The sequence below is a fragment of the Lepidothrix coronata genome, unplaced genomic scaffold, assembly GCF_001604755.1.
Source record: "Lepidothrix coronata isolate B3197 unplaced genomic scaffold, Lepidothrix_coronata-1.0 Scaffold272, whole genome shotgun sequence".
Lineage (NCBI taxonomy): Eukaryota > Metazoa > Chordata > Aves > Passeriformes > Pipridae > Lepidothrix > Lepidothrix coronata.
The window spans coordinates 934,222-960,517 of record NW_016690452.1 but is presented as its reverse complement, the minus strand read 5'-3'; the positions used below and the strand labels follow the sequence as shown (position 1 = coordinate 960,517).

The 26,296-nt window shown below is 56.4% G+C and overlaps 1 long non-coding RNA gene across 1 annotated transcript; it reads left to right on the top strand.

Annotated features, from left to right (window-relative positions):
• The first annotated feature begins 3,620 nt into the window (after positions 1–3,620).
• On the top strand, positions 3,621–21,946 carry LOC108507872. The gene is made up of 3 exons (XR_001878288.1): positions 3,621–3,725; positions 15,766–15,848; positions 21,844–21,946. It is a non-coding gene; the product is annotated as an uncharacterized LOC108507872 (long non-coding RNA).
• The last annotated feature ends 4,350 nt before the right edge of the window (positions 21,947–26,296 follow it).

Below are 26,296 nucleotides of genomic sequence, written 5' to 3'. Positions count from 1 at the left end.
GAATTCCTTCCCAATATCCCACCTAACCCTGCCCTCTGGCAGTGGGAAGCCATTCCCTGTGTCCTGTCCCTCCATCCCTTGTCCCAAGTCCCTCTCCAGCTCTCCTGGAGCCCCTCTAGGCCCTGGAGGGAACTCTCAGGTCTTGGATATGGGTATGGGTATGGATACGGATAAGGATACAACATCTCCCAGGTAGCTGCAGAGCCAGGAAGATGCTCCTATAACAAGACACCACCAAGCAAAGCAGAACAAAGTTCCTGCAGGGTTTTTTTTTTCTCCTCTGAGTGCTGCACAGCCCATAAATAGTGTTAAAATACAAGCAGCATCCTCTCCCTCCGTGCTCTCCTCCTCCGGCAGCAGCCGGCTCGCCGCTCTCCGGAGTTTGTTTGTTGCCCTCGGAGACACGGCTGACAAGCATCACAAGCTTTGAAAGTCAATTGCTCACTGGAGTTGAAAATGTGTTTTCAGGTATCTGGCTGATAGGTCCTCCTCGAGGAGGATGTGGCTGGAATGCCAAGTGAGGCGCTGCCGGATCCGGCCCCTCGGGCGGCGGGAAGGGGAGATTGCTCTGCCCGACGTGATAAAACGCTGCGGCTCGGAATGACCACAGGATCTGCAAAGTCCTTGTTCACTGAGGTGATAAGGGTGGAACAGTTTATATTTAAAAGCTCTATAAACTTTTGGCTCCTGGAGGAATGACTTTGGATGAAAATGGGTCATAGAGTCACAGAATCAGAGGGTGGTGGAGGTTGGAAGGGACCTTAAAGCCCATCCAGTGCCACCCCCTGCCATGGGCAGGGACACTCTCACCAGACCAAGTTGCTCCAAGCCCCGTCCAACCTGGCCTTGAACACTCCAGGGATGGGGCAGCCACAGCTTTTCTGGGCAACTTGTTCCACCAGCAAAGTCCAAGCATCTCCCTCAGGGGGACACACAGCCTGGGCTGCGGGAGCAGCAGCAGTGATGGAAGTCATGGCAGGAAAGGGATTCAGCTTTCCTGGGGATGTTGAGGGATCCCTGGCCCTGTCCCAATACCACCCTTGGCTCTGCCTTGGCCTTGGCACCGAGAGCCCAGCAGTGTTTTGGCTCCAGTGGGGTCCAGAGGTGTTGTGGTGCTCGGAGGAGGCACCTGGACGAGTTCCATCCCCTCTCCAGGGGATGCAGCCCCGGGCTCCGGGCACCTGGATGAAGCTTGTTCCGATGCTCCAGACCTGCCTGTGTCCTCTGTGTGGAGTTTGCAGAGCCCAGCCTGGATCACCATCACCCTCCTGCCTCTCCATCGGGAGCAGAGCCCGGAGATCCGGCGGCTCAGCCGAGCTGTGCCCGCGGCCGCTGCACCCGGGAGCGAGCGTTGGGGGGGAATATTGCAGCAAACCAGCCGAGCGTGTTTGATGTGGTTTAAATTAACCTCGATTGCTGTCTAATATTTTAAAAAGACACTTTTTATAACACGCGGGAATAATGTAGGAGAACTAATGTTCCCTCATGAAATGCCTTTCAGAATAATGATAAAAGTGCACTTTAATCTGCTGTGAGAAGTCTCCGTGAGGGAGAGACGTCACACGGACAGGTGGAATCGTGGAATAAATACAATAATTAATGAGAAGGAAGGATTTGCATCTTCTGATTTTTCCACAACACCTGCTCTTTTTTTTAATTTAATTTTATTTTTTTATTTTCCAAGCAGCTTTATTTTGTTTGCTGGGGGGTCAGGAGGACCCGGGGGTTCAGGATTCTAGTCGTTATGAAGTTACACTTTCAAAGATTGCAAAATGTCAGGGAAGCAGCGCATGGGAACTGAGTGCTCCATTAAGTTTTCCCTGTAAAATTAAGCACCTTTATTGCCTTAAATGAGAGTTACAGCCTAATGATGGACCGATGCAAATCTCCATCAGCGTCCCCGAGCCAAGGGCTGGTTCCCACTGCCGAGGGCAGGGAGGTGCTGCTGGAACAGGGAGCAGGGAACGGTCCCAGCCTGGTCCTTCCCTGCCCAGTGCCACATTCCGGTGGGAAGGAGCCCAGTCCTGTGGGAACAGGGAAATAAGGTGTGCCAGGAGTGGGGCAGGAGGGGTGCTGGCTGCTCCATGGGGCAGCAGTGTGATCCCTGGCTTGGGGGCCAAATCCTGCTCCTATGTCCCCATCCCAGCTTCCCACAGAGCCTTCACTGACCAGGATGGCTCCCACCTCACCCTAAGGAACGTGGTGGCTGCTGACACTGCCAGCAAGCTGTGCCCACACTGGTGTCACCCCCAAACACCTCCATCACCCCCAACCACCAGCAGCCCTGGAATGGTGTGGGGGAGCAGGGATGGAGGTGGCAGCAGAGGCCACCCCAGTCTTGGCTGCCAAAGAAGTGCTGCCAATGCTCCACTTCCCTGTGTCATTCTCCCCTCATCTTCCCCACTTACACACTCAATTTATAGGAATTTTGTGTCTTATTCCGACGCCGGGCGTGGGCTGAGCTCTCCTGTTTGCCACGTTTTGTTGGATCGTTAACACATCAGACAGGCACCCAAGGGAGCTGCAGTTCACATCCATCTCCCTGGCGCAGGTGCTGAGCCGGGAATTGTGGGTGGGATCAACCCAGAGAAACCTCTTCCCACATCCCAGCCACAGCAGCCGTGAGCCCATGGACCCCACGGAGCTCCGTGGGGAATGAGGAGCATTTCTATCCGACATCATTCCCCTGTTCATGGCTGTGCCACACATTGTGTGTGGAATTCCTGGTGTTATTATGGTCTCTGTTATCGGGCTGTCCAGGTGTGAATCTGCTGGAAACTCCTGAGCCCAGGATGAAGAGCAGTAGCTGCATTTCTCTGGTGGCTCTTGCTGGACGGGGTGTGTGTGGTGCTGCCCTCCCCTCCATGAGCTTTCCCACGGGTGTTTTCCATCGTGGTGGCACAAAGAGAGCACTTGCCGGGGGAGCTGCTGTGTCTGCAGCCTCCAAAGTATCCATAGATGCCTGTTTCCATGGGGCAAAGGTGGTTCAAGGAGAGCAGAGGGATGACAGGAGACACAGCTGGTCCTGTGGGTCTGTCAGGAGAGAGGGGAAGGGGACAGGAGATGGGACACAGCCAGGCCAGAGGATGCAGGTTGGTGTTTGCTTCCCAGGGGGAGATGGGACCTTTCACGGGCCCCAGGGATGAGCACCCCTGGACTGAGGGTCCCACCGAGGGTCCCACCTCTGCCTGTGAGCCCCCACCAGGCAGATGAGGGACCTGGGATGGGGCTGGGTACAGGGTGGAGGGGTCCCAGGTCCCAGGCAGAGTTCTCAAGTACCAGGTGGGGGTCCCAGGTCCTGAGCAGGAGTCCCAGGTCCCAGGTGGGGATCCCAAGTCCCAGGCAGGAGTTCCAGGTCTCAGTCAGGGGTCCCAGTGTGGCTTTCCCAGTGCACAGGAGCCCGTGGGCAGCACAAACCCGGCGTGGAGCAGAGCCCAGCCAGGCCCTGAGGGAGCTCACTAAATGTTTCGTTAACTCACCGGGTTACAAAAAACAGGAGAAAAAGGGAACAATAAAAAAGCCGAGTTTTCCTTGGCGGTGCTGCCGGGAAGTGCTGACAAAGCTGCTCCTGACAAAGCCCAGCGGGAGGGGGGAACTGTCTCTTTGCTCTGCCTGTCTCCCGCTGAACAAGGATCACTTTTAATGGGCTGAATACATACAACACACAGCTGACAACAAAGATGTTCGACTAACCTAACACGAGAGGGAAACAGCAACAGCACACAGTGAGTAATTAGAATCTAATTAATTTGCATTTCACAAGAGAGGCAGAGATGTCAGAGGGAAAAAAAATATTCCCCGAGATTAAAGGGCTGCTGGAGGAGAGCGAGGGGGTGAGTGGGAACACTCCCAGCGCCAGGACCGACACGCAGAGCCGGTCGGGATGGGCAGGATTAAACGGGAGCAGGTGGGGAGATGACAGGTCTGGGAGCTGCGGCCAACAAAGGTGTCTGCGGGTCAGCAGAACTGCGCCGAAAATACCCAAACTGCAACTTTCGCTGTGCAACAGCATCCCTGGCCTGGCAGGAGCCTTCCCCCCGCTGCTCCGCGGCCCTGCCAGAGGAAATGAAGGGAAAAAAAGCCCCAAGGTGACGGCGCGGGGAGAGGATCCAGCCCGGGAGCTGCGGGAAGGCGGCAGGCGTGGCCCAGAGCCCGGCACGGCCACAGCGGCCGCGGCCCCCTGGCCCGGGCAGCTCCTTCCCCAAATTAATGCTCGCAGTATGTTAATCTCTATGTTCAACACCCTATTTCCTAACGCTGGCTGTTCCCGTGAGGCAAAGCATCCCGGATCTACATAACATCAAGGGAAGATTTACAGCTCGTTTCCATAATGATGACACCAGGCAGAGGATTGTGCTGTCAGAGATGCTGGCGCAGCCACACGAGCCCTGGGGAGGGAAAATAACCCTCAGCCCCTGTAGTGCTCCGTGATTATAATCCCTGCCTGCAGCCCTGCCTGCAGCCCTGCCTGCAGCCCTGCCTCCCCACCCCATGGCTCCCCATGGCTCGGCTCCCTGGTGGGAGTGGGTGTGAAGGACAGGGAGGCACAGAGGGAAATTTGGGCAGTTCAGTTCCAACAGCCCCAGCAGGGGCTGCAGAGAGGTCCTGGAAATGAGGGTCTGCTGAGCCCCCAGACAGGAAGTTCCTTTGGATTTCATGGAATCCCAGAATGGGTTGGGTTGGAAGGGAACTTAAAGCCCATCCAGTCCCACCCCCTGCCATGGGCAGGGACACCTTCCACCAGCCCAGGTTGCTCCAAGCCCCGTCCAACCTGGCCTTGGACACTTCCAGGGATCCAGGGGCAGCCACAGCTTCTCTGGGAAACCTGTGCCAGGGCCTCACCACCCTCATAGCCAAGAATTCCTTCCCAATATTCCATCTCTCCCTGCCCTCTGGCAGTGGGAAGCCATTCCCTGTGTCCTGTCAGTCCCTCCCTTGTCCCCAGTCCCTCTCCAGCTCTCCTGGAGCCCCTTTAGGCCCTGGAAGGGGCTCTCAGGTCTCCCTGGATCCTTCTCTTCTCCAGGTGAACCCCCCAGCTCTCTCACATGTTGGGGATTTTGGGGCAGGAGGAGCAGGTGCTGCTCCTGACATTCCCTTATCTGAGCCAGGATAATCCATCCCAGCCAGAGATGCCTCCAGCCCAGCACTGCTGCTTTCAGACCCATTTCCTGGGCTCCCTTTGCTGTCACCGTCACAAGCCCCACGTCCCACACTGGGGAGGAACATCTGGCACATCTGCATGTGCGGTGGTTGCTGACAGGGGGCTCGGTCCCTGCTCCCCCCCCAGAACCAGCGAGGCAGGAGCAGGAGATGCAAACAAAACCCAAATGCAACCAAAATCAGATGCAAACAAAATGCAAATGTGAAACCTCGTGCAGGCAGCCGGGCCGGGGGAGGGGGGGCTGGACACGGGCAGAGGGTGGAGGGGGGTCCCCAGCCCAGCCCCCCACCCAGAGCAGCAGTGCTGGGGCCCGAGGGAGCAGCTGGAGAGGATGCAAATGGGGGGAATCACCCCGGGGAGAGCAGCTCCGGGGTCACGGCGCTGCGGGGGCAGGGAGGGGAAAGCCCAGGAAGGCAGAGGAGGAGCTGGGGGAGCAGCTCTCCAAACCCAGCCTCGTGTTTCCTTCCCACAGCGAGGGGCTCCAGCTCCCAGGGCCCCTCCTGCCCCACCTCGGGGCAGCTCCAAGGTTGTCTTCCCTTTTCTTCCAACAGTGCCTTGCCCTCCAATTTCAGCTCGTGTTTGCAGCACCAAATCAGCTCTGTAAACACGCCGAGGGGGGATTTATTTTTTCTTGAAAGCAAAATAACTAAACAGCACATCAGAGGGAAGGCATTTAACTCAGTCGGCTCCTTTCCTTTGTTGGGAATCAAAGTGATGATGATTTGAGCAGGTTTCTTCCCGGCAGCCCACCCACCCCACGGTGGAGAACGTGCTGCAAACGCTGCCTGAGCTACGTCAGCTTGCCCAGAGACCAGATTTTGGGGTGAGCGGGGAAGGCTCCCACTTTAATTGCCATTCCCACATCCCAGAGGAATTGCAGGCAGTGCAGTGCAGTGGGGATGCACATCCCCTGCTCGGGTGCTGTTGGGAGGGATGCAGAGCCCAGGGATGTCCCACCCAGGCAGTGGAGCATCCCCAGCAGCACAGCCCAGGCCGTTTTTAAGGCTCCATCCTTTCTTTCCTCCTCGGGCAAAACAAAACAACCCCAAACCCAACCCCTCCCGCTGAAGCCAAAGCTGTTGAGCACACAAACACCCTCTCTGCCCTATCTGGAGTCCCCAGGCACTCAGCCACGGGGAGCCAGCCCATAATTTGCACTGGGAGCTCTGCAGCAGCGTTGCCACAATGTGATGAGGTCGTGAGTCATCCAACCACTGAAACCATCTAACCAGGGCCTGGATCACTCACAGCCTGGGAAAGGAACACACAGGCACTCAGGGTTTGGGGGAACTCTTTTCCCTGAGGAGAGCTGGAAGCTGGTGGGATCCCTGGCACGGAAAAGCCAAGGCACGGAGCCTCCTGTCCTGAGGAGGCCAGTGCCTCCTGCCCCAGGGGCATCAGAGGGGCTGCAGAGGGGCAGCTCTCCCCTGACAGCCCTGCAAACAGCAAACACATCCCCTTCCCTGGGAAAAAGGGGACGTGCATCTCTTGGAAATACCACATTCAAAAAAAAAATGTGTGGATGTGGCTTTTGGGGACAGGGTTTAGGGCTGAGCGTGGCAGTGCTGGGGGGATGGTTGGGTTCAATGGTCTTAGAGGGCTTTTCCAACCTTAATTATTCCATGATTTGGCAGGGAGAGGTGAGGGCTTGCTGTGGGTTTGCAGTGGTGCTTTGCTGGTGGCTCCTGCCTCGGGAAGGTGATGTGGGGACAGGCTCAAGCCCTGCAAACACTGGTGTGAGCACAGCGCTGGGCAGCGTGTCCTGGGGACAGGTGAGTGGTCAGGCATCACCCCCAGGACGTGCCAGGCTCCAAACCAGCTCCCCAGAACGCTGCCAGAGCTGGCAGCTGGAAAACACGGCAGAGAAATCCCCCTGCCAGTCCCGACCCAATTACAGCCCCGTCCTTCAGGGACGTTTGCAAACAAACCGAAGAAGATGAAGGATTGATAGATTGATTTGATGCCGGGCTCTCCTGACAGCGCGAGCCCGGCTGTGATCCATCCCCTCCTCTGGGAGCCGGGGCTGATGTAATTCATTGTTCCCATCTCACTTGTCACCGTTCTGCTCCGGAGCAATCAGGGCTCAGAACTCGGGGAAGTTCCCAACCCGCCGCTGTGATTCGCCCGCAGATTTGTCACTTCACTAAAGACCCAAATTACCCCCGTTTAGGAAGCGGATCCGCTGCTCGAACCTGCACGAGCTGCTGCCGCCGCTGCCGGGATTAGGGATTCACGGCGGTAATTATGTTAATGTTGATGTGCAGACGGATAACTGGCAGCAAGGAGTTGTGCTGAAACGTCTATTTATAGTTCAGGGGGAAAAAAAAATAAACCTCGTCGTCTCCAGGCAAACATATGGGCTCTGTGGCAGACGGATTCAGCGGGAGATGGACGGGAAAGGGGAGAAGGGAATGGGATGGGAGCCGGGCAAGTCCCGGGAGCCGGTGCCCGCTCAGCTGATCCCGGGGTGGGAGAGGGTGGATTTTGGGATGGGTTTCTCAGTGGCACCCCGTGCCCCTGAGGGATGGGCTGAGCATCCTGCCCCAAGCTCAGGCTGCCAACCAGCCTTGCTCTGCCCCCAAACCAGCCCCTGGGATGTGGGAAGGCAGCTGGGAGTCGAGAGCTTGTGTAGAGGACACCAAGGATGTCCCAGAGATCTGGGATACCCTGAACCCACGGGCACCTTAATCACTCCTACCTGGGGGGACGTGGCAGCCTGAGGGGAGGGTCACCAGCCCTTGGGCTTCCCCCGAGGTCACGGGAGAGCGCTGGGATGTCCCAGAGTCCACTGAACCCACTGGCCTCGTAATCACCCCCTGAGGAGAAGGTCACCACCCCTCAGGCTGCCCCACGGCCACGAGCCCCTCACTGAGCACCCCCAGGCTCCACCAGACACCCCTCGTGCCAGGCAGTGCCTCCATCCCGTGGAAACACCAGAGAAGCCACCCAGGGGTCAGCAGTGCCCCCACTGTGTTGCAGACACCCCCAAAATCCAGCCCTGGCACAGGAGATCCTGTACCCGGCTCCCAGCAGGACGCAAGATTTAAATTTGGAGCTGTGTGCTGAATTCCAGGGGGCCGTCAGTCAGCTCTGGGAGGTGTTTGGAGCAGACAGATTTACACAAACACTCCCAGCTCAGCAGACCCAGCTCGGTGTCTTTTATACCAGGAGAGGAGGGAATAAATCACCGCTCCCTTCCTCCCCCTCCCACCACGCGGAAATTTCTCCCAGACATCTTTCAAGCAGGATCACAGAGAGTTTTATTTACCGTGGAATAAAAACAAAAGCCCCAAAGCACCAGGGGATTGTGCCTGGCCATGAGTGACGGGCCACCCCGGCAGGCTCTGCAAGGAGGAGGGAGCCTCCCACATCCAGCACACCAATCCAGCCCCACAGCACCACGGAACCCTGGAATAATTGGGTTGGAAGCAATATTAAAGCTCAGCTCATTCCACCCCCTGCCATGGGCAGGGACATCTACCACTAGCCCAGGTTGCCCCAAGCCCCGTCCAGCCTGGCCTTGGACACTTCCAGGGATCCAGGAGCAGCCACAGCTTCTCTGGGCAACCTGTGCCAGGGCCTGCCCACCCTCCCAGGGAACAATTCCTTCCATATATTTCCCCATATTGATCCCTCCTTCCAGCAAGGACCCTGTTAGGACTGGAAAATTGCTGAGCTCCCCGAGCAGCTCCACTGCCAGGGAGGATTTGTGGTGTTCAATAAATATTATTAGGAAAGCGAAAGATAATAATTATGTCAATTATAGGATGGGTAATTGGGCCTGCAGAAGAAAAGTGCTTTTCTCCCTGATTGCTGGGACCGTGTGCCTGTGATTGCAAGGATCGGTTCCAAAAATAAAAGGCCGGCTATCAAGCGGGAGAAGCACTTTTGTTTCCCTAATGGCACGTTGAGAGCTGTGTCGGGAAGAGCTGGGCCGGCCTGCAGGGATGTAAGAGCATCACTTGCTCCATCCATGGTCTTTAGCAGAGGTCTCATGTGGAGGGAGAAGGGCTTCCAGATCTGGGGGCAGAGAGGTTTCCAGCACAGAGCTGTTCTGGGAAGCACAGGGCATGGGGAGCTCCGTGCCCTCCACATCCCTGGGACCCGTCCCTGCCTCAGCAAACGTTCCCATGGGGAGGGGGAACCACCGTCCCCCCTGAATTAAACCCTCCTGAAGCTCCAACAGGAGCTCCTCAGGGACTTCCCCACCCAGGCATCAAACCCGTCTTCCTCCTGCTGCCAACCCCTTTCCCAACAGCCAAATCACCACTGGAATATGTATTTTTGCTTTAGCATATTCCCATATTCTGGAAATACATAATGAACAACAGGCCAGTTACAAGCCCCGAAGGTTTGGAGGGCAGGAGGGAGGAGAGGGAGAAGAGCTGGTCCTGGCTGTAAGCAAAACATGCATATTCATTTAAAACAGGAGTTAAAAAAAATATATATTAATTTTAATTTGATTTGGGCTGCCTCGGGGCCGCTGTGCCATATGCACAGACAAGTTATGCAGAATTCCTGCAAGACAATGTGCTCGCTGGCTCCTCCGTGGTTATCATCCCAACCAGAAAAATCTGCCCAGCTCTCCCCTTCCCTTCCCTGTCCTGGGAGAGGGGACAGTGCAGGACAGCCCTGACTGCCCCGAGAGGGGGACGGGGCCCTGTTTGTCCCCTGGGCTGGGCAGGGGAAGGGGTGGGTGAACCTCAGAGATCCTCCTCCTCCCACTGCCAGGCTGGTTCCCTGCTGGCACTCCCTGACATTCTCTCCAGTGTGCAGATGCCATCCCGACTCAGAACTCCGAACACTCCTCTGCTGGTAGATGCCACATCCCTGGAAAAGGTTGGACAGGGCTTGGAGCAACCTGGGATAGTGGAAGGCATCCCTGCCCATGGCAGGGCTCGGACTAAATGACCTCTAAATGTCCCTTCCAACCTAAACCATTCCAGGATTCTGTAATTCCCAGTGCTCCTCTTGGGTGGCAGCTCCCAGCCAGGAATCCCAGAGAGGTTTCCAGGCTGCACGCGATATCCCAGGGATAAAACCTTCCCAGGAATGCTCAGCAATAGGAGCAAGACCAGGATCTTGCCCAGCTCCGTGAGCTCTGGCTCTGCTCTCCCCAGCAGGGATGGGGTAAGAGGGCCCTAAAAAATTCTGTATTTCAATGATGGGACCTCAGAGCTCCCCCCCAGCACTGCCTGGGAGCAGCATTCCCATCCAGCTTGCCAGGAATCAGCTTCTGGCACCTCCAGCCCAAACCACCACAGGGGCCACAGAGCGAGAAGGTCTGGGAATGGTCCCACAGTCTGGGAATGGTCCCACAGTCTGGGAATGGTCCCACAGTCTGGGCTGCAGCAAGGCCTGAACACAGACCCCACACCCAGATATCCTGGTTTTTTTCCACCAGTTCTGGTAAATATCTACAAAAACCAAGCCCTGAAGAGACTCAACCACAATCCCAGCAGGAAGCCAGGGACAAAGCAAAGCCCCCAGAGCCTGTGCCCTTGGCTGGTGCTTCATCCTCCAAACCACCCACCTCCTCCAAACCCAGCGTTTTGAGCCACGTCCAGAAGCCAAAGGTCTCTCCCAGCCTTTTGAATCCGACACATCAGGATGTGTTATCCCAACCACTGTTTTTTCTTGCATAATCTACATTATTTATGGTCATGATCTCCTAATTGTCCCAGTTATCTGATAAGTGGAGGGGGGAAAGGGCGGGTCAGGGAATTCTTGGCAGAGCACAGCTGTGCTGGGCATCAGATGCTGCTTTTTGAAAGCCTTCCCAGTGGGAGATGATAATGGGCTGAGTCTCATCCCTCTGCCCTGGGGAGGCTCCAGGGAGCTGGGAACACCCTTGAATTCACTGTAATGAGAATTTCTAAGATGGAGATTGCAAAGATGTACCTGATCCATGGATCAGGTTCTTCCATTATCCCCTTTATAGACTATTACCATGTAGAGTGGAATAAGCGTGGAAAAAATACAGCTTTAATCTTCTCCTGAGCTTCTTTTTAATGCTGACATTACTGCTCAGGCCAGTGTCAGCCTCAGAGCACCACAGAGGTTCCAGCAGCGCTCCCTGCTAGAAAACCAGGGCTACTTAAACTGGAAGAAGAGGGTTTAGGTGGGATATTGGGAAGAAATTGTTCTCTGTGAGGGTGGGGAGGCCCTGGCACAGGTTGCCCAGAGAAGCTGTGGCTGCCCCTGGATCCCTGGAAGTGTCCAAGGCCAGGCTGGACGGGGCTTGGAGCCACCTGGGCTAGTGGGAGGTGTCCCTGCCCATGGCAGGGGGTGGGATGGGGTGAGCTTTGAGGTCCCTTCCCACCCAAGCAATTCCAGGATTCCAGGATTCTATTTTGAGGAGAAATCTCACATTTCCTGCTCTGGGGGGATGGTGGGCAGGAAAAGCCCAGGGAGCATCTGCCACGGGGGGCCACACGTCCAGAAGGGCATCAGCGAGGGGGCAACGACCCAGGGGAGACCAGGGTGGGTTTAGTCCTTGGGAGATGGACTGGGATGACCCTGGGATGAGCACAGGCCCCACGGATCCCCTTGGTGAGCAGAGTCCACCATGGGGCCAGGGGACACTTGGCTCGCCCGCCGCGCTCCCCCCGCAGACAATGCCCTCATTGTATTCAAATCTGATTCATTTCATCCAGAGGATAAAATTAGAAAATCAGCCTAATTCCCAGGAGCCTTGTTAAATCAATACAACATACATCAAGCAGGCAAGGCACAATGCAGGGCTGAGATAAAATTAGAATGAGTCCCCCTGGGTGGGTTGATATCAGCTCTACATTTCGGAATTGGCAGGCACTTTTGCATAATTTATCAATTACAAACAATTTAATTCATCCAGAATAATGAGTTGCGGGGCAGCTTTTGGTGAGTTAAATGACACAGGGGGCGATGGCCGTGGTGGACTCAGAGGAGCACCCACCCAAAATCAAGTTATCCCAGGGGCAGAGGAGGGCAGGGGACCGTGGGGGGACCCTGGGCTGGCAGGGCCTCCAAAAATGTGGATGGTGCAGCGGAGATGACTCTGCTCTAGGTGAAGAGACAGATGGGACACAAGGCAAGGGACACCAAAAAGAGATGCAAGGCTTCCCCACCAGCACCCTGGAGCCAAGAGTTCCGAGCAGCCCCAGCACTATCTCGCTGTCCCAGCAAGGGAAACACAAAAAGGTTAAGGGTAGGTTATTTGAAAGAACAAAAGTGATAAAAATCAAAAGCCTTTCTGCTGCTGAGAGGAGCCTTTAGAAGGTTCTGAAGCATTTCCTTCCTGCAGCCCTCTTTTGTTCCTCTGCCCATTGCCCCGGCGGGGCCTGAGGGCTCCTCCGGCCGCGGCCCCGCTCCGTTCTCACCGAGAACAATAGGGATGGCTCTGGGAGAGGGCAGCTGGAGCTGCACGCCAGGATGACACCCCTTGGAAATGCCTCCTTCCCTTCCCGTTCCCCCCTCCCCGACGGAGCACCGGGATCCTGCTCACTTGCTTTCAAGCCTCACACAGATATTAAAGCCAAGAAGTTAAGTGGTGCATAATTATGGCATTGTAGTTGCTAATTATAATCCCACAACGAAAGCAGGGCTGTGCAGGGACGGCCGCAAAGACCTGATGGTTTGGAGCAGGCTCATTCCTGAGCCCTCGGAATTCCTCGTTAAAGCCATGAGAACTTGCAAGGAGGATTCAGGGAAAGGGAGAGGCGGATAAAAACTCCCCCAGCCCCGTTAACCTCCTCCCAGCCCACGTGCCCAGGGATTGGCTTCCAGAGCCTTTGAGGAGATAAATGTTATGGAGCTGGTGCAGAACCGATGGAGCATCCAGGCACAGCCCATGGAGTGTCCAGGCACAGTCCATGGAGTGTCCAGGCACAGTCCATGGAGCATCCAGGCAGAGCCTATGGAGCATCCAGGCACAGCCCGTGGAGTGTCCAGGCAAAGCTCAGGGATAACCCAGGCACTGTCCATGGACCATCCAGGCAGAGCCCATGGACCATCCAGGCACAGCCCATGGAATGTCCAGGCACAGTCCATGGACCATCCAGGCACAGCCAAGCCAGTGCAACAACACAGCTCCGGGTGCAGATCCGCCCTCTCCAGCCTTTCCAGCCCGGATCCATCCCTGGCTCTTTCTATCCCACTCTGGAGCAGCCTAATAGCTCTGTCCGCTCTCCATCCCAGAGGTGATTTATGAGGTAATTTGTGTCTCCTCGGCGGTGCCGGCCCCGTGTCACCGTGTAATGGGATGATGGAGGTGCCGGCGCGGGCACCGGGCACCGACACCGCGGCAAATGGGACCCGTCCAAACTCCAGGGCCCGGGATCGATTCGTCACAATTTCTGCACCTTTGGTTTTGCTGAGAAAAGAAAGATAAAAAAACTATAGAAATGACAGTGGCTCGCCGGGGCCTGGCTCCTGCGGGGAGCCGGGATGGTGGAGGGGACTGGGATGCTGCCGGGATGCTGCCGAGCCTCTGCCCAGATCCTGAGAGCTGGGGGTGCACGTGGCCCAGGACTCAGCTGGATGAAACCCAAATTCCTAATGACTTTTCCATGGGTGTTCCATGCTTTGCATTGGGAGTTGGGTGCCTGCATCACCCAGTATGGCTGGGAGAGAGGGGAAGGATGGGAGGGATGTCAGGGTGGGAGGGATGGGAGGAATGAGGAGGGATGAGGGGGATGGGAAGGATGAAGAGGGATGGGGAGGGATAGGGAAGAATGGGAGGGATGGAGAAGGATGGGGGGGATGGGAAGGGGGTGTCCAGCATGGGCAGGGCACAGGGAGTCTGTGGCTCCTTCCCAAGGATGTTCCCCCCCACCCCGTGCCAGGCCCAGCCCCATCCACCCCCCGCAGTGTCAGCAGCGGGTTCCAGCAGTAAATGGGGCGCTGGTTAAAGCCCGGGCTGGAAACCACAGCGTGCTCTAATTCACACTGGAATTTCTATTTATTAAGGTAATTAACCCGCTCAGGGAGCTGCGCTGGGAGCAGCGCGAGTGAATCACCGCTCCGGGGAGCAGAGCCAGGGCCAGGACCCCGCGGAGGAGCGGGATCAGGAGGGGCGCAGCCTCCAGCCCCCTCCTCTAACCCCCCAGTCCGCCCCAGTGTCTCTGCCGCTGGACTGGAGCAGCCGAGCGGGACAGGGCTGACATCCCGCCCCTCCGTCAGGGATTGCAGCAGCCTTGGACACACGGGGAAGCTGCGGCACGGCCGGGGCGTGGGGCTGCGCCCAGGATCTCCCACAGTGATAACCATCGGCCCAGGGCGCGGTCGGCATCAGCAGCTCAAAGGGGATTAGCAGGGAAGTGCCGCTGGATCCCGGGACGCGCAGAGCTCGCCCGGCGCTGGCAGGCCGGGTTGGTTTTCGGGAGGTTGGGATGTACGATAGGGATCTGCCGCAGCCCTCGGTGAGGCACCGGGCACACCCTGCCCGGGAACGGCCCCGCTCCTCCATTCTCAGCTCCCCCAGACAAGGCACTGGATGCTGGAGCAGCCTGGGGGTCACTCTGGATGCTCCTGACCCCAGACCCACCTGGGATAACTTAGGACAACCCCAGGAGGCTGGGGTTATTTCATAGAATCATGGAACAGTTGGGGTGAGAAGGCACCACCCCCTGCCATGGGCAGGGACACCTCCCACCAGCCCAGGTTGCTCCAAGCCCCATCCAACCTGGCCTTGGACACTTCCAGGGATCCAGGGCCAGTCACAGTTTCTCTGGGCAACCTGTGCCAGGGCCTGCCCACCCTCACAGCCAAGAATTCCTTCCCAATACCCTGTGTAACCCTGCCTTCAGTCAGTAGGAAGCCATTCCCCCTTGTCCTGTCACTTGTTCGAGGTCCCTCTCCGGCTCTCCTGGAGCCCCTTTAGGTGCTGGTTTGGCTCTCAGCTCTCCAAGCGCCAGCACCAGGGCAGGATGAGCTGGCACACATGGAAAAAAAAAAAAAACACAAACCCTAATGAAGCCAACCAGAAGAACCCAGCGCTAATGAGCAGCTGGAAATCAGCAGCCAAAACCTGTTTTGGCTCGGGGTTGCCGCCCCGACGTGCCAGACGGGGCCGGGAGCTCCGGGGGAGGAGGAGGATGCCCCGAGGGCGCTTCGCAGATGAAACGGGGTTTTGTAAATCCGCGTCTGCACCCAGGGCTGGAGAAGGGCTGGTCGGGGCCGGGAGGGAGCACCCAGCGCCCTGACTCACCCGCTCCTCCGAAGGGTGCCCGAAACCCGCCCTCGGCTGCCCGGCCCGACGCAGCTTCACACGCCCGAAAAACACCAGGGAGGCAAAAGGGAAAGTAAAATCTGATTTCAGCACTTTCTGCCTCTTTTTTCCGCCCCCCCCTCTCCTTTAATTCCTTGTTATTATTTTTATTAGCCTCGCTGCTTTGGCTGCGGGGCCTCTCGCAGAGAATGGAGTGTCGCGTGGGTGTTACCGGCTGCTGGCGCTTTCCCCGGCTTCAGAAAGAAATGCCAATTACTAATTTCATGGAGATAAGCCATTCCGAAGGAGGGGAGGAAAAAAAATAAAAAGAAGGGGAAAAAAAAAATCTCCCAGCTTTGAAATGCGAAAGGCGCCTGCATTCATTCGGTTATTTATTTATTTATATCCATGTCAGGGACACTGGGATTGCTCAGTTCGGTCCCCAGACAGAGGGATGGGAGCAGCACCCGAGGGGCATCTCTGGAAGATGGAATTAAGGTATACATGTCTGTGTGTTGGAGTTGTGTGTCTGTGTGTTCACATGCACACGTGACCCTGTGCCGATGTGGATCCTGCATCCAGCTGGATGTGGTTCCCAATCCTGTGAGCCTCAGGGCCTCAGCCTTGTATTCCACTGGTATCCCACAGTATCCCACCATCACCAGCACAAGGCAATGCCCATCCCAGCTCCTGCCTCCCATCCGGCTCCCACAGCCCCGTAAACACCGAGGGCAAGGGCTGGGGAGGGAAAATAATGGTGCCCGGAATTAATCTGGGTGTAGTTTGCATTTTTATTGCTCCAGCCTCAGATTCCAGCCTACAGAAAGGTTTCAAAAAGGATTAGATGCCATAAAACCTTTAATAATCCTCCCACATCTTACGTTTAATTATTGTTTTTACACATGCGGAGCCAACACGCCTGCAGCGAGCAATCAGCCATCACATGCCACTCCTCCTGCTTTGCTGCTCTCCCGAGTGTCTCCGGCGGGATTAACCAGCACCCGGTTTTCCACGGCTCACCCCTGCCATGGCTGGGAGCTCTCCTCCTTCCCAAAAACACTCCTCCCCCCACATACAGCCCTATATAGGCTCACCCCGGCTGCAGGCGGCTCACTCCCCTCCAGCCGGCATTGGGGGGACAGGGATGTGCTCCGTGTGCTCCGTGTGCTCCATGTGCTCCGTGTGCTCCATGTGCTCCATGTGCTCCATGGGACCGGAGCTGCTGGGGGGACACAGTCTCAGTGTCCTCGTCAGAGCCACTGAAATCACTCTTGGCCTGGAATTACAAACAAATCCTCATCTCCAATTATAAACCTCCTGCTTGGAAGGAACATTTTGTCGCTAATTCGGTGCCATCGAAGTTGTTGCTGTTTGATGGGGGGGGGGGAATCAGACCTTTTAATCATTTTTTTCACCTCAACAGCTTCTCCTTGAGCCGAACAGCCGTGGAGAGGTTTCATCTGTGAGGAGGGAAAATCACACGAATGTGAAACACATCCCAGTCGCTTTTCTAGGAATATTTTAGAGGCTCCATTATTCAGAATAAACTGTTTCAAAGCACCTGTCACCCTGCTGAGAGTGGCTCTGCACCCCACAGGGATGGCACAGGGTGTCACATCCACAGGGACACGGTCCTGTGGGGACAGACACAGGGAATGGGGCATGAATAACTGGGAGGGGATGAATAACTCCAGCGGGCAGACTCTGCTCCACTAGGCTTCCAGTGAACTGGCTTATTATTATCATTATTCATTATTATTGTTATTATTATTCATTATTATCATCATTATCATTATTGTTGTTGTTATCTTAAGTGCTGTTTCCCCTGTTGCCTGCAGCGTGACTCAATGGGGGATGAGTTTTCCCAGATATTTCTGGACTGGGGGAACCAGCCAAGGCCAGAGCAGCTTTTCCACTCCTGTGCCTGCTGCTGCTCCCCTGGGACAAGACATTTTTCAGCAAATCCCTTTCTCTTCAGGAATTTTTCCCATTTTGACCCAATGGTGAGCTGGGATGGCCCCAGTGTGGGCTCCTCTGGTCACCTCCCAGGGCTGGTACCCAAAAATGCCTGGAAGCAGAGCGTGCTCCGTCCCTGGAAGTGTTCCAGGCCAGGTCGGATGGGGCCTGGGGCAATCTGGTCTCGTGGAAGGTGTCCCTGCCCGTGGCAGGGCTGGAATGAGATGAGCTTTAAGGTCCCTTCCAACCCAAACCATTCCAGGCCGGCAGCCTCCAGATCAGAGCCTCAGGAAGCTGCTCAGGGTGCAGGCAGAGCTCTGCGTGAGCTGCTCTGAGCCCTTTATCCTCTGAAACATCAAAAGTTTCAATTATTCTGGCTGTGACTCATTTCTGATGAAGACTTTTCTCAGAAGCAGCTCAGTAGGTGGGACAGGCACCCGGGGCTGTGCAGCATCAGCAGAGCCATCAGAGCCACCTCCCTGAGGGGACTTTGCTCTTGTTTGGGAGGATTTCGGGGTCTGTGCCCAGAGGAAGCCCCTCAGCTGGGCACAGACACATGGAACAATCACTCATTTCTTTTGGTCCCATTAAAATCTTGCCCTCCAAAACCCAGAGCAGCGGGACAAAGGCGGCCTGTGCTCCCCAGATGTTTTATTCATGCACAGCCTGGAAGCACAAACAAGCCCAGCTATTCTGCTGCCCCAATCCTGCCTTTGTGCTCCGTGGCTGTGGGGATGGGAATGGCAAAGAGGGGCTGGATCCTCCCTGCCACATGGGACTTGTTCCTCTGCCACCAGAGCGGCTGCTCCCCCCTCCAGACTCGCTCAGAACGGGCTGGTTCAGCACCAGAAGTTGCAATTCTTTCCCAGTTTCTCTAGTTGATGGCACTCCCTCATCTGGGGCCTCAGGACCGGCGTGTGATCCTCTTGAGGACATGGGGACAGTCCTTGCTCCCAAGCCGGCCCCAGCAGCAGGAAAAGGCCACCTGCAAACAAAGCAATAATAGAAGAGTCAGCCTTAGTCTCACCCTGATCGTTCCTAATTGAATATTAACACCATCTTGATCTTCCTCTAATGCTCCATTTAATCTGCATGTTTGTCTTTTTTTCGGTGGGGGCAGAGGATTTGTCAGCTTGGGCACATGTGGAGCCAGGCTGTGGCTCCTGCAAGTGGAATTGGAGAGCTAATTCCATATGGAAATAATTGCAAATTCAACTGTTGGAGTCGTTAGAGAGGAAGTTAAGTCCCAGAGCCCAGGGATTCGGGTGCTCAGGGCAGGGAGGTGGCATCACCCCAGCCCTGCTCAGCAGGATGGAGCAGAGCTGCAATGGGGGACAGGGCCATGCCAGGGTGGGAGACATGGGCACCTTGGGGTGGGTGACATGGGCACGTCGGGATGGGGGACATCACCATCTCGGGGTGGGGGGACACGGGCATCTTCAAATCTCCATCCCCGTGTCCATCTGGCTCTGAATTCCTGGTGCTCACGGTGAGGGAGACCCCGTTGGCCACGGCAAAGCCAGATCAACATCCGAGGGCTGGCAGCAACCAGAGCTCCAGGAGTGACTTTATCTTCCTGCTCGAACCTTCTGTGCTCAGGGTTCCCAACACGTCCTTGGACACGAGACAAACAGGCACCAGACGAGAACAAAACCGTGAAAAAACCTATTTAAAACCACCTGTGGTGTGACTGGGTGGCACCGTGTCCCCTCCCCCGGAGCAGGGCTCGGCCACCCCCCATCCCACACAGCACCGCCCTCCCGGCCCGTCCCCGTCTGCCCATCCCACGCCATCCTTCCCACTTCTCCAGGAACACCGGCGGGTGGCTGGTGACTAATGGGCCGGTCCCATCCCTCCCAGAACCAGGATAACCCCGAGGGATGCGCCGGCGGAGGAAGGTGCTGCGGGCAGGCGTTAGCACGGGAGGCGTGCAGAGAGCGCCGCTGCCAGAAATACCAGAGGAATTAGCAAACTGGGTTGCAGCTCTCAAGTGAAACCACTTATTGAGGATGGACTGTTCCTTCTTGTAATCCTCTGTCATCAGCACTCGCTGCGAAAATTTAACCGTGTCAGACTGAGGCGGCCCCGCGGGCCCCGGGGCTACTGCTGTGGGTTGGGAGACTCACTCGTTACCCAACCAGCGCTATTTGCAAGTCAAGTGGGTTTCTTTCTTCGCCTTGTAATTGCTGAGGGCTGGGAAAGCCTTACTAAGCAGCCGTCTGGTGCTGAGGTGTGCCGGGCTCACACCGATCCCAGCCCCTGGCTCCTCTCCTGCCACCGGACACCAGGCCAGGGGGATGCAGGGGGATGTGTCAGGGCTCCAGCAGACTTTGGGGGATGCACCTTCCTCTGTGTGTGGTGGCAGTGGCAGCCACACGGGCCTGCTCTGTCCCCTCCTCGTGGTGGCTTCAGGAGCGATGTGCCCACAACTCCACGTGCTCCGGGATGCCTTCAGGAGGGGAACACCAAAAATCCATTGTAATCCAGTGGCATTTCAGTTTCATTAGGGCTGACAGGACAGAAAGCTCGAGCAGGTCAGCTGCTCACCCTGCTCTAAAGGGACCAGAGGGAACAGCCCATCCAGGGAGTCACAGAAGCACAGAATGGTTTGGGTTAGAAGGGACCTTAAATATCATCTTGTTCCACCCCTCTGCCATGGGCAGGGACACCTTCCAGCAGCCCAGGTTGCTCCAAGCCCTGTCCAACCCAGCCTTGAACACCTCCAGGGATGGGGCGAGGAGAGCTGGGTCAGGGAAGTTTAACCCCCTTAATATTTATTTGAGGGACTTTCACATGGACAATGCTCAGAGTGTACAAAACACCTGGTGGCCAAGAAAGCGGGGAGAGAAAAGGCCTTTCCAATGCAGTGCCAACGTAAGAGGAAAGCCAACCCAAAAGGAAAGGGATAAAGGGAGCTGCCCCTGTTATTTACTGGGAACAAATAAAAACCTGGTGAAGGAGGAAGCTTAGAAAGAAGATGGAGCAACTGCCAGGTGAAGGAAGCTTTGGCCTCCCAGGGGCACGGGGAGTTCGTCTGGGGTTAGGCCAGACCTGGTGACACCCAAAACTGATCCCTTCAGCGCTCGGCCTTGCGCGCCAACCCCTCGCTTTGGCCCCTGAGCTGTGTCATGTCCCAGCCTCCTCCTGAGCATCTCGAGGCCTCTGCCTCCGATTGCCTCTGGATGTGCAGCAATTTGGAAATGAGTCGCCCTTCTCTCGGGCTTTTGATGTAGCCCGGGAGGAGGTGCGTGGTGAGCAGTTGCTTCACTGCTGTTTGTGCAACCTCGCTGCAAATCCCTTATTATTCACGATGCTATCTTGCCACTTGATATGCATAATAGCTCAAAGGTACCGTTGACTACATTTTTCCAGCCCTTTGATGTGCCAGCGATAACTTGTTTCTGTTTCGCAGCCATTAAGTTCGGTGGAAATCATTACACTGCCTTAAACGTGGGGCTTGTTCTTTAATCAGCGCCTGTTCTGGTCCCAGCCTCGCTGTTGCAATCTGCCATACGTGGAAAATATCCTCTTAACCCAGGTTAACAATTCTGGAGGAAGTGAGAACAGCTTAGCAGAGTTTCTTCAAGGTCAGAGATCGAGGGCTGAGTCCTGGCAGGAGGCTCCAGCATCCCTGGGGGTGCAGCAGCTCCCTGGATGGTGCTGCTGGGTGTGTGCTTTGAAGAAGTGCCCGTGGCATGGACCAACCTCCCCCAGGGTCAGACACACAGGCACAGGCCAAAGCCACCCAGAGCTGGCCCTGTAATTCACAGAATCACAGAATCCTGGAATGATTTGGCTTGGAAGGGACCTTAAAGCTCATCTTGTTCCAACCCCTGCCATGGGCAGGGGCATCTCCCACTAGCCCGGGTTTCCCAGGCTGTGTCCACCCTCGAGGGCACAGGAGCATGGCCAAGGTGTCTCACACAGCAAGAGGGGAGCAGAGCAGGGAGAGGCTCAGCACAAAGCGGCAGCCCAGCAGCTCCAGGAGGGAGCCTGGAAGAGCACTGCTCTGAAATTCAGGAAGAATTTCTTCCTAGAAAGGGCTGTCAGGCATTGGAAGGGGCTGCCCAGGGAGGTGGTGGAGTCTCCATCCCTGGAGGTGTCCAAGGAAGGCCTGGCCGTGGCACTCAGTGCTCTGGGCTGGGGGACAAGGTGGGGATTGGGCACAGGATGGACTCGGTGATCCTGGAGGTCTTTTCCAACCTCGGTGACTCTGGGATTCTGGGATCCTGTGCTCCTCACAGAGCCCCTCGAAAGCCAGCATGGTTTCCAAGTGAAGGTTATATTTGCTTTGCAAAACCTCAAACCACCTGTCCCACGAGTGCTCGACAGAGACCAGTGAGAATGGGAAAATCTTCTCCCATTAACCCCTCGCTGCCAGGGCTGGACTGGGAGCAGGATTCTCACCCCGGGGACGGGGCTGGCGCCCAGCTCTGCCGCCCACAGGGGCACAGCTGCCACGCTCACGTTTGCCTCTCACACTCATCCGAGGGCTCTGGCGAGCGACGATCCGGTTTCGTTTCCTGCTTTCTTGCAGCCTCGGCGTGTTTGGTTTGGCCTCCCGTGTCAGCGACATGAAAGCCTCGGCTATAAATACACCCCGTGTCTCCGAAGGCTTCGTGGCGTTTTCCTGCCCGTGCTCTTGGTCCCTTTGGGAAGCCGGGAGCCAGGAGGAGCACATGAGCCGGCTCCGGCTCCAGTGATGCCGGTGGAGCAGTTCCCAGCCTGGGACAGCCCTCAGACAAAGCCACCGGCCCCTCCAGAGCCCTGCTCGGCTTGCAGATGTTTATCAGGGCCAATACAGCTGCGCTGGCTCTTTGCACAAGAGGAAGGGGAGGTTCTGCAGCGATGAGCTGATCCCCAGCCCTGGGAGCTGAGCTCGGGGGTCACGGTGGTGCTGAACCCCAAAGGGCTTTGGCACTGCTCATTCCAGGAGCTCCCAAACACCTCCAGGGCCTGCTGGCTGCAGACACTCCACCAAGGCCCTCCCCGGGGCCAGGGTGCCCGGCTTGTCCCACCAACGTTCCCGCGGTGGCCCGGGCAGTGTTCCATGGAGCGCCCACGGGGTAAACACGGACACAGACACAGTAGCAGCCCAGTAATTACGGCCCTAATTCAGCAAAGCATCCCCACTTGTAAGGCACCTAAGCATGTGCTTAAAGCTAATTACATGCTTAAAGATCTTTCCTGAATAAGCATGGATTTGAGGCTGTGTTTGGTACCTCCTGTACTTAACTGTGATTCAGCCAAACACCTCCCCTACAACCCAAACCCGTCGGGAAGTGATTTCGGAGCCCGGCTCCAGCGCTGGAAACCAAACATCCCTGCGCCTCTCTCTGCAGGCTCGCTTTGTAGATATGAAAATAAATATCCTTCAGACTCTTATGGCTTTGTTTTCCTGCTGCCACTTCCCTCCCTGCAAGCCAGCCACTTCCAGGCTGGTCGGGAGCTGCAGAGACACGTGAAATGGCTTCTCTGACGGGATCGGATACTGGGGGGGGAAAAGCAGGACAGAAAAGGCCTCGGTCGAAACTGCCCCGCTGTGAGACGGCAGAGCTGAGCCCGCTGCCCTGCTCACAGTCACATTTTCCACCGCATTTGCATCTCTCTGCTCTTTTCTCGCTTTCCTCTGAGCAGCTTCTGCTCCACGCTCGTGTGTGAACCCGGAGCTGTGGCTGCTGGTGGCCGTGTCCCCACCACAGGTTCACCGCCGGGGCCGGGGCCAGGACCCTGCTCGGGGGGGGCCGAACCCCCCCAGCAGCACAAAGAGCTGTGGTTGGAGCAGACGAGGGGCTGGTTGGAACCAGCTGCCCCCGCGGTGGCTTCTGCTTTTAGAGTCATTTCTTTAACAAATCAGGGCGAGGGTTTTCAAGAGAAAAGGATTTCTAAGCAAGTGGTTTGGGGGTTTTGCTACTGGAATTCCCCAGGGAAACATTCCCGGGCCCAGAAAACCCAGTGGAGCCACCGGGCTGCTTCATAATCCAGAGAACCCAGAGACCTGCCTGGGATGCTGTCATTCTATTCAGCATTTGAGAGCCTTAAGAGGGCTTTTTTTCAGTGGAGTTTCTGGCACATATCACATGCTGTGGCATGTGTGGCTCTAAACAGGGCCTCAGAATGAGATGCACTTCACCAGAAGAGCTGGTTTTCCCCCAGACACCCCTGCCTGGCAGGAGGGTGCTGAACACCAGTCCCTCCCTGTGCTGCCCCATCACCTCGACTCGGGCTCTTCCCACTCTGTCCCTGGCCCTGACTGTTTCAGTGGGGCCACCCTTCCTCCATTAGGCAATTCCTCCCCTAAACCAGTCCCTAACCCAGCATTCCCAATGGATTTGACCAGAACCATGGCCCTCAAGTGCTCTGAGGATGGTGGGAGCTCCACGACCTCTGCCAGTGCCTCCCCCAGTGCTCAGCCACCTTCACCAGCACAAAGTGCCTTCCCCAGGCTCCCTTCCCACCCGAGGGATGGCCACAGAGCCCATCCTTTGGTGGGACACAGCCCTGCAGCCCCAAACAGCACGGATCCCTTGGCAGAGCATTTGGGATGCTGTGAGTGCCAGTGCCAGGCACCTTCCCAGCACTGCCAGCCAGGAGCTCTCGGAGCTGCAGATAAAGTTATCAGCAGCATCTATTAGCAATAACAAACAATATCAGCCTCGCTCATTGTTGTAGGCTGGGTTATTAGTGCTGGAAAAACAGCTCCCCGGACACCCCGGGAGCCAGCGAGATTCATCTGTGTCTCATTAGCACAGCCTTCCTCCTCTGTTTGTTCTGCTAAAATTAACTCTCCTCCTGGAAAATAAAGAAGTGGAGAAACACCCTCCCTTCCCTGGCACAGCCTGGCACTGCCTGGCACAGCCTGGCACAGCTCGTCCCACGGCTGACCCCGGCCCTAAGGCCTCCCAGTGGGTGGAAGGGACCAACACCAAAGCCAGGACAGCCCCCTGATCCCATGAGCTGCTCCATCCTCCAGCAGAACACACATCCCATGGCTGCTCTGCGAGGAGAGCTGCAGGAAAAGCTGCATCCCCAGAGGCAGAAATGCCCTGGAGGGAGGGTTGGCTGCAGCCCCTCTCTGCCACCCTTCACTTCCATCACCTCCCACCACGAGCTCCCCCAGATGTCACAGAGTCACCTCCCTGCCTCCCCTGCCTGCCCCAGAGCCCTCCTGACAGGGACAGTTCCACCCCTTCCATCCCACAGGGACCCATGCCCGGGAGCATCCCCAGGTGGGACCTGCCTGCACCTCCTGCCCACACCACACCTGCAGCCTGGCTGGGTTCTGGGGTGGTTCCCTGGCTGGGTCCCCCCATGGATGACCCTGCTGTCCCCTGGGAATGTGCCCCCAGAGCAAAGGTGGCCCCACCGTGGGTGTGAAGAATTAGAGCTCAAATGGAGAGGTACCATCAGCAGGGCAGGACATGAGTAATTGGGGTAGGATGGGGTTTTCCCAGGCAGAGCACACAGACCCAGGGACTTCTGTGTTTGTGTTCACATCTACTTAACCCCGTGGATCAGTTAATGCTCCTGTAAAATTACATCTGTTACTCGTCAGGCTCAGCATTTCCATTCGGCTGCCAAAGCCGCCTGGATATTTATAAAACAAGCCAAAACCAACCCAAAGCCTCAGGCCCACACAGTGAAGGTTTGTCAATCACAAGGAATCAAAAAGAAATCAGATCTGTGGGCACAGACCTGCACAGCACCAGGACTGCAGTGAGTTTGTGGGGTCTGACAGCAAATAACCCGAGTCTGGACCCAAACCCACACCTGGATCACACAAGAGGAGGTCACCTGATGGCTGGAGATGCTGAGGTGGGATTCAAGGGTAAGCTGGGCCCCCTGTACCCAGCTGAGCTCCGTGGAGTGACAGGGAGAAGGACACAAATGGCACTGATCATCAACATTCCCAGTAAAATCCATAAAAAATGAACCCCAGAGCAGCACAGGATGACCCCAGAGCTCTGTGCCCAGCACATGCCCACCCTGTGAGCCAGATCCCTCTTCTGGTGGGAAGGAGACCCAGATCCAGGCACACCCAGGATGTTCTGAAGGTTATAGGTCAGAAAGGATTTTTTTTTCATAGAATCATCAAATAGTTTCGGTGGAAAAGGACCTTAAAGCCCATCCAGTCCCACCCCCTGCCAAGGGCAGGGACACCTCCTGCTATCCCAGGCTGCTCCAAGCCCCGTCCAACCTGGCCTTGGACACTTCCAGGGATCCAGGGGCAGCCACAGCTTCTCTGGGCAACCTGTGCCAGGGCCTGCCCACCCTCACAGGGAATAATTTCTTCCCATTATCCAACAAAACTTAGTTTTCTGTTTTATATCTTTTAACACTGAGCTTGGTGTTTAGGAAGTGAAACACCAACAACACCAGCAGAGACTGGGCAGCAACTGGGCAGCAACCGGGGGGCAAAGTCTCTGTTCTGCTGCAAGAACATGAAATTCTGTAACACCACAAGGTGTTAACCCCGTGAGGTCGGAGCTCCTCAGCCTTCCAGAGGAGCCACAGAGGCAACTGCTCCTGCTGGGAGGATAGAAAACAAACCAGACCCCTCATCCTGGAATGCCGTGGTGCAGCTGGAGCAGCCCTGTGCCCATCAGCACTGATGGAGCAGCACAGCTGTGCCATGGGATGGGCAATGTCCCCTGCCAGGCTGTGCTGAGGGGCAGCTTCGGCTCTGCCCACCGGGGGGAATGGCCTAACTGAGGGAGAAATGCTGGAATCTGGGCACAGGGAGACTGCAGTGGTGTCCCAGGTGAAGCCATGGGGAGCTGTGGTGGGAAGGGATGTGTGAGAGAACAGCTGGAACTGAGGGGGCCTTGGAAGGGGTTGGTGTAGCATGGCATGGCATGGCATGACAACTCGTGGCATGGCATGACAACTCATGGCATGGCATGGCCCAGGGCATGCACAGAGCTCACCAGGCATGGGAGCTCTGCACCCCCATGAAAGCTTTTCCACACCACAACAACCCCCTAAATTGT